This window comes from Ursus maritimus, assembly GCF_017311325.1.
Source record: "Ursus maritimus isolate PB19 chromosome X unlocalized genomic scaffold, ASM1731132v1 scaffold_X1, whole genome shotgun sequence".
Taxonomy (NCBI): Eukaryota; Metazoa; Chordata; class Mammalia; order Carnivora; family Ursidae; genus Ursus; species Ursus maritimus.
Window position 1 is genome coordinate 23,457,486 of NW_024423319.1, and position 8,797 is coordinate 23,466,282.

General features: G+C 34.5%; 1 pseudogene; it reads left to right on the forward strand.

The window, feature by feature from the left end:
• The window catches only part of LOC103680505, a 9,730-nt pseudogene extending 8,682 nt beyond the window's left edge, over positions 1–1,048 (forward strand).
• Positions 1,049–8,797: the final 7,749 nt, after the last annotated feature.

The window sequence follows — 8,797 nt, forward strand, 5'->3', positions numbered from 1 at the left end:
TGCTGAGCCACTTTTCTCTTAGAGCTACGACCCTCGTCTCCGTCCCACAGCGGTAGTCACTTGTCCTGGGTGGCTGCCTTGTATTCCTGGGCTTTTCCACTCACGGTTGCTTCAGGGCCCTGTGGATGGTGACTATGGTCCCGCCTCCTTTACCCCGGATCCTAGACCCCTGGGTACTGCCCCGACCCTTTTCCTCCCTTACTTCCTGGGGAGGAGATGGTCTCTGTCTGACCCCTCAACATTCTGACCCAACACCTCTGTCCTACTGTGGTCTAATTACGGCAAGAGGCACCCCTTGGAAAGCAAGTAACAAAGAAGGAACGAAAGAACGTGTGGGCCAGCCCGGTAGGGCAGCTGCCCAGCCGCTTACATCAGTACCAGCAGCACCAGCAGAGCCTCAAGGGCTGGCAAAGCCCTGAGACTGTCGCGAGTGGAGTGTAAGAAGTCCTGGACCAGGCCGCCCCTGAGCCCTGCAGCCACAACCCAAACTGAAGAAGTGAGCCCTTTCCCTGCTGCTTATGGCGCATGGTCAATCCTTGTTCAGAAGAGAAGCATTAAAATCAAAGATGGGAAAATTGGAAAAAATTGCCATTCCCCAGAGCCAGCTTGTTCATGGTGCACATTTGTGTGAACAACTAAAGATAGAAAAGTAAATATAATTTACCAGGAACCAAGATTACCTCTGCAAGAAGAAACGAAAATAACTTTTGGCAGGATTCTGTTTCATCCAATATAATTCAGAAGCAGGAAAGAAAAAGCCTTTTAAAAATACTGAGAACATTGCAAATATGCATTTGAAGAAATCAGCGTTTCTAACTGAAGTGAAACAAAAGGAAAATTACGCTGGCGCAAAGTTTAGTGATCCAACTTCTCCTGTTTTTCCAAAGCCTCCTAGTCACTGTATGGGAAGCACTACTGAAAATTCCAACCACAACAGGGAGTTAATAGCAGTACACTTAAAGGCTCTCCTGCGGCACCTGGGGGTAATCAGTTAAGCATCTGACTCTCGGTTTCCACTCAGGTCCTGATATCAGGGTGGTAGGATGAGCTCTGAGTCCAGCTCTGTTCCAGACTCCCTCTCTCTCGGCCCCTCCCCCGCTCTATAAAATAAATACATCTTTAAAAAAAAAGGCTCCCCTAAGAGTTCAAACTTAGATCTCAGATTGCAGTATATCTGTAAAACATAGCTTTTTAAGAAATCACTGGACTCTTGAAAAGAAAATTTATACAGAAATGGAAATTTGCCTTGTAACATACAAGTGTAAAAGATGTTTAAAAATTGCGAACAACTTGTATTATATTTTATATTTTGTAAATACTGTATACCATGTATTATGTGTGTATTGTTCATACTTGACAGATACATTATAGTTTTGTTATAAAGTATATATTTTGCCCTACCAAATCCTAAGTGTTTTGTATATATATATATAATGAAGAAATTTTAAGTGTGGTAAGGCACATGGAAGACCAATTTATTTGCACAAGGTACTGAGATTATTTATAAAGAAACAGCTATCCAATATCAAGGTGAAGATCTAAATGTGAACAGTTTATTAATGCACTACTGAAGTTTAAATCTGTGCCACAGTCATCATAAACATGAGGCTTGTATGTGTTTCTCTAGATTGATTTCTGCCTTCTAATCTATAATTACTGGAAAACTTGTATTCCCATTTTTACCACACATAATTTCTGGTTTTTGATTTTTCCTTTCAAATTTAAAATACCTCTAATTTTAATGCCAACAAAATTGGTTGTAATCAAATTTTTAAATGATAATATAATATTTTGGTCCTCTCTTTAAAAAAATCTACAGTTATACAAATTATAATCTGTCAAATATCAAAAACAAAGAATCTTGAAAGCAGCAAGAGAGAAATAACTCATCTTCTACAAGGAATCATCAATAAAATAAATAGCTGATTTCTCATCAGAAACCACTGAGGACAAAATATGGTAGGTGGTCTACATATAGTGCTGAAAGAAAATAAAAAAGCAACTAAGAATTATATGTATAACAAAACAAACCTTCAAAAACAAAAGAGTAATTAAAACTCTGGATAAACAAAATTTGAGAGTTTGTTGCTAGCTGATTTGACCTATGAGAAATCATATAGGGAGTCCTTCAGGCTGAAATGAGATGATGGTAATTTAAATTCTTAAAACAAAACAAACACACAAACAAAACACGAGTTAAGGTAAATATTAAATGCAGATATACAAAAAAGTATAAATGCAGTTTTTGCTTGTATTTTATTTTATTCATTTATTTGACTGGTTGAGAGAGAGAGAGAGTGAGAGAGCACAAGTAGTGGAGCAGCAGGCAGAGGGAGAAGAAGAAGACTCCCCACTGAGCAGAGATCCTGAAGTGGGGTCCAATCCCAGGACCCTGGGATCATGACCTGAGCTGAAGGCAGATGCTTAACCCACTGAGCCACCCAGACACTCCTGTTTGTATTTAAAAGACAATTATATAAAACAATGTAAATGTATATAGATGGGCACACAATGCATAAGAAGGTAATTTGTGGTAGTAAAAGGGCAAAGAGAGGTTGAAATCCATATACAATAAAAGGTTTTGCATACTATTGAGATTAAATTGCCATAAATTCAAACAAGGTTGATGTTAACTTCGATGATAATTATAATCCCCTGGGCAACTACTAAGAAAATAAATTTAAAAATATATCATTAAAGGAATGTCAAGGGAATTAAAGTGGTACACCAAAAAAAATCTATTTAACACAAAATTAGGCATTAATGGAGAAAGGAGAAATAAAAATGATATAAGACACAGTGAAAACAAGTTGTAAAAAGCAGAGGTAAGGCATAGCTGGCCAATATTTACATTAAATGTAATGTATTAAACTCTCCAAGTAGAGAAAATCAATACAACCAAAGTGTTCCTTTGGAAAGAAAAAAAAAAGACTTTTAGCAAAACTGAACAAGCAAAAAAATAAAAGATTCAAATTGCTAAAATCAGGCATGAAAGTGGGAACATTACTACTGACCTTACAGAAACAGTAAGGATTATAAAGAAATATTATGAACAACTCTATGCCAATTTACTAGGTAATTTAGTTGAAATGCATAAATCTCTGGAGTGTCAAAAACTACCAAAATTATTCAAAAAGAAAAAGTATGGAAAGACCTATTACAAACAGAGACATTAAATTAGTGGAAAAAACTAAGCTTCCAACAAAGAAAACTGCAGTTCTAGATGGTGTCACTGGTTAATTCTACTAAACATTTAAAGAAAAAATAGTATCAATCCTTCAGAAACTCTTTTAAAAAAAAGAGGCAAGAATATTTTTCAACTTATTCTATGAGGTCAGTATTACCCTGATACCAAAATGAAATAAAAGTATCACAAAAAATTAAACTTATAGACTAATATTCCTTACATTTATAGATGCAAAAATCCTCAATAAAATACTAGCAATCAAACCCAGCAATATGTTAAGAAGATTATATACAATTTACAAGTCGTATGCAAACAATGCAAGGTTGGTTTAATATGTGAAAATAAAATAATATAATACAACATATCAATGTAAAAAAAGAATGAAAACTACATAACCATCGCAATAGAGTCAGGACACAGATTTTTTCAAAATTCAGTATCCTTTTATGATAAAAACAATAAATACTAACAGAAGGGAATCTTCGGAACCTGATAAATAACATGTATGAAAAATTCACTGCTAACATTATACTCAATGGTAAAAGACTGAAAACTTTCCTCCTAAAATCAGGAGTATGATAAGGATGTCATCTTCTTCCACATCTATTCAATATTGTACTGGAGGTTGTAGCCAGGACAATTTGGTAATAAGAAAGCAAAAGAACTCAGATTGGAATTTAAAAGGAAAACTATTTCTATTCAGAGATTATATGATGTTCTCAATAGAAAACACTTAGGACTTCTGAATAGCCAAAGTAATGTTGAAAAAGAAAACCAAAGCTGGAAGCATCACAATTCCAGACTTCAAGCTATATTACAAAGCTATAATCAAGACAGCATGGTACTGGCACAAACGCAGACAAATTGATCAATGGAACAGAATAGACAACCTAGAAATGGACTCTCAACTCCATGATCAACTAATCTTTGACAAAGCAGGAAAGAATATCCAACGGAAAAAAAGACAGTCTCTTCAACAAATGATGTTGGAAAATTACACAGCCATAGGCAGAAGAATGAAAAAAAATTGAAATGGATGAAAGACCTAAAAGTGAGACAGGGATCCCTCAAAATCCTAGAGGAGAATACAGGCAGCAATCTCTTTGCCATTGGCCACAGAAACTTCTTGCTAGACACATCTTCAAAGGCAAAGGAAACAAAAACAAAAATGAACTATTGGGACTTCATCAGGATAAAAAGTTTTTGCACAGCAAAGGAAACAATCAACAAAACAAAAGGCAACCTATGGATTGGGAGAAGATATTCACAATTGACATATCAGATAAAGGGCTAGTATCCAAAATCTATAAAGAATTTATCAAACTCAACACCCAAAAAACAAATAATCCAGTTAGGAAATGGGCAGTTAGGAAATGTCTCCAAAGAAGCCATACAAATGGCTAACAGGCACATGAAAAAATGTTCAACATGACTCATCATCAGGGAAATACAAATCAAACCACAACAAGATACCACCTCACGCTGGTTAGAATGGCTAAAATTAACAAGTCAGGAAACAACAGATGTTGGTGAGGATGTCCTCTTACATTTTGGTGGTAATGCACCTGGTGTAGCCACTCAGGAAAACAGTATGGAGGTTCCACAAAAAGTTAAAAATAGAACTACCCTACAATCCAGCAATTGCACTACTAGGTATTTACTCAAAAGATACAAATATAGTGATTCAAAGGGGCACATGCACCCCAATGTTTCTAGCAGCAACGTCCACAATAGCCAAACTGTGCACAAAGAGCCCAGATGTGCATTGACAGATGAATGGATAAAGAACAGGTGGTATAGATATACAGGGGAATACTACTCAGCCATCAAAAAGAATGAAATCTTGGCATTTGCAAGGACGTGGATGGAACTACAGGGTATTATGCTAAGCGAAATAAGTCAGTCAGAGAAAGACAAATACCACATGACTTCACTCATATGTAGAAATTAAGAAACAAAACAGATGAACATAGAGGAAGGGAAGGAAAAAATAAAGTGAGATAAAAACAGAGAGGTAGACAAACCATGAGAGACTCTTGACTATGGGAAACAAACTGAGGGTGGCTGGAGGGTAAGAGGGTGGGGTATGTGGTAATTGGGTGATGGGCATTAAGGAAGGCACTTGATGTAATGAGCAGTGGGTGTTATACACAAGTGATGAATCACTAATTTCTGCCCCTGAAACTAATAATACACTATGTCTTAACTGAATTGAATTTAAATAAAATTTTTTAAAAAAACTAAAAAAAACAAAGCAACACATTCCAAGAGTTACACATGGCTGTTAGAAGAAGGTGTTAAAGATAATAAGTGTCTGGGGCACCTGGGTGGCGCAGCGGTTAAGCGTCTGCCTTCAGCTCAGGGCGTGATCCTGGCGTTCTGGGATTGAGCCCCACATCAGGCTCCTCCGCTATGAGCCTGCTTCTCCCTCTCCCACTCCCCCTGCTTGTGTTCCCTCTCTCGCTGGCTGTCTCTATCTCTGTCGAATAAATAAATAAAATCTTTTTAAAAAAAGATAATAAGTGTCATATTGTGTCAGCAACCATTTACTAAGTACTCAGCACTGTGCTAGGCATATGGTGTCACACAAATAAAACTCCAAACCAAAATGATCTTATTGGTAACTTTCAGCAGACATTTAAAATGGCCATAATACCAATATTACATAAACTTTTTCAGAAAATAGTGGAGAAGTGAATATTTCCTAACATTATCTTGACATAAAATCAGACAAATAAGAGAATGAAAACCACAGACAAATATTCCTCATAAAGATAGGTGCAAAATGGCTTCTTAATTGTTACCTAATTGAATGCAAAAAAGTACTTTTAAAAGATAGTGTATTTGAGATTATAAAGTTGGTTTAATGTTACAAGAAAAATATGATTTATCATATTAATAACACAATCGAGAGAAATAATATGTTTTACTCAAATAATGCTCAAAAAGTAATTGTATCAATTTGTATTATAATGCATGGCACTTAGAGTAAAATAATCTTGGCCTGAAGTTTACTTTGTGGGAAGGTTATTGATAACAAATATATTTCAAATATATTTATTTAATAGATATAAAAGTACTTGGATTTTCTGCTTCATTTTTAGTCACACCACGCCTGTAGTCCACACCTTTCTCATACCCTCCATACTGCCTCCCAGACATGTCGACTGAAGCTGGATTCCTAAGCTCACCAGACAGACATGCTGTACTTGCAGCCCACATGCCTCATCTTCTATCTTAGCTCAAGATCCTGGAGGCATTATGCAATGTTTGAGAATTCTATTCCTTTATATTCTAGACAAAACTGTGTTGTCAGGCTTATTTATTTTAGCCATTCCAGTTGGTATTTTACTATGTAAATTTTCATTTGCTAATATCTAATAATGTTGAGAATTTTTCACGTGGCTTTCCTTTTTAAAAGATTTATTTATTTTAGAGAAAGTGAGAGAGAGACTGTGTGTGGGGGGGAGGGGCAGAGGGACAGAATCTTCAAGCAGAATCCCCACTGAGTGTGGAGCCCAAGAGAGGGCTTGATCCCACAACTCTTGAGATCATGACCTGAGCCAAGCCAAAAGTCAGAGGATTAACCAACTGAGCCACCCAGGTGCCCCTCACATGGCTTTTTAACCACTTAATGGTGACCTTCGAAGAGCAAGAATTTTAAATTTTGATGAGGTCTAATTTATATATTTATTTTTTTTAATTTTAGGATCATTGTTTCCCATCTAAGAAATATCATGCTCCTAGGATGTTAATATTTATATCCTGTTTTCTCTAATAAACACTACAGTTTTACATTTTACTTTTACTTCTATGATTCATCATGAATCAATTAGTTGTATATACATGGGGAAAAGATTAAAAAGTTGGCTTTTTTCCCCTCCCTAATAGATATTTAGTTGCTCCTTGACAGCTTGTTGAAAATATAACTTCTTCACTGAAATACATTGGTATTGTTATTAAAAACCCATTAACTGTATATGTATAAATTTATTTCTGTACTCTCCTTTCTGTCCCATTTATATGTATGCTTATTCTTACTCCAATTACACACTTTTTGATTGCTGTATTTTAGAGTGAATCTTATAATCACATGGTTCATGTATTAACCTTTATTTTCAAGAACTCATTTTCTATTCTAGTTTTTTAATATTTTTATATAACTTTTAGAATCCACTTATAAATTCCTACAGAGATAGTCTGCAGGGGTTTTAATCAAGATAGCATTAAATCAATAGATCAGTTTGGGAAAAATTATATCTTATCACCATTGAGTCTTCCCTTTTTTTCAATATTGAGTCTTCCAATTGATGATAACGGTTCAAGTTTTCATTTTTTTAAATTTGTTTAAAAATTTCTCTCATCAATGTTGTGTGGCTTTGTCATATAACTCAACATATTTTAAAAACATATTCTGGTATTTTCTTATACCTTTAATTCAATTGTATATAACCATTTTGTGTTGTTTAAATTTTGTTCCTAGTATATATAAATAAAATTGATATTGGCCTTGTATCCTGGGTTCTGGTAAATGTACTTAATAGCTCTTGTAGATTATTGTAGACTTCTTCAGATGTTCTGTGTACATGATTATATCTCTTAAACACAATTTTACCTTTTTTTCCATCAATATGTTCTTTATTTGTTTGTTTTGCTTTATTGCACTTGGATGACCTTCAGTAAAAAGCTGAATAGAAATTGTGAGAGCAGACAATCTTGTTCCTGATCTTAGAGGAAAAACACTCAGTCTGTACCATTGAATTTGAAATCCTGCATAGGTTTTTTTTTATAGATGTCCTTTCTCATCTCATCAGCAGACTGAGAAAGCCTCTTCCGTGTGTTGAAAGTGTTTGGTTAGTTTGTTTTAGTTTATTATGATTAGCTGTTGAATTTTACCAAATGCTTTTCGAACATTATTTGAGTAAAAAAATATCATTTCACCCCATGATGTTATTAATATGGTAAATTATATTTTTCTTTTGACGTTTAGCCAAACTTACTGTCTGGAATATATTATCTTTTTGAAATATTTTTGTATTCCATTAGCTAATAATGTAGGAAGGGATTTTACTGTTATCTTCATGGAGGATATTTGTCTGCAGTTTTCATTCTCTTATTTGTCTGATTTTCATGTCAGGATAATTTTGTCTTCTCAAATTGTTAGGAAATATTCACTCTTCCACTATTTTCTGAAAAAGTTTATATAATATTAGTATTATGGCAATTTTAAATATCTGATGGAAGTTACCAGTGAGATCATTTGGGTCTGGAGGTTTTTTTAATGTGAAAGTTTTTAATAACATTAACTGTCTTTAATATATGAGGATACTCAGATTTTATTTTTCATATAAAGTAAATTTGGTAAGTTGTATTTTTGCAAAGAATTTATTTATTCCATGTAACTCATTAAAGTTATTGTCCTATTTTTGTTCATAATGGTGTCGTTATCCTTTCAGCGAGTGGAGGATTTATAGCCATTTTTCCCTCTTTATTCCTCATAATGGTACTTGGTAAAGTTGAATTCTTTCTCACTATGTATCTATCTATCATCTATCTATCATCTGTCAGCTTATCTGTTTTTTATCATATATCTATCTAATCTATTTGTAT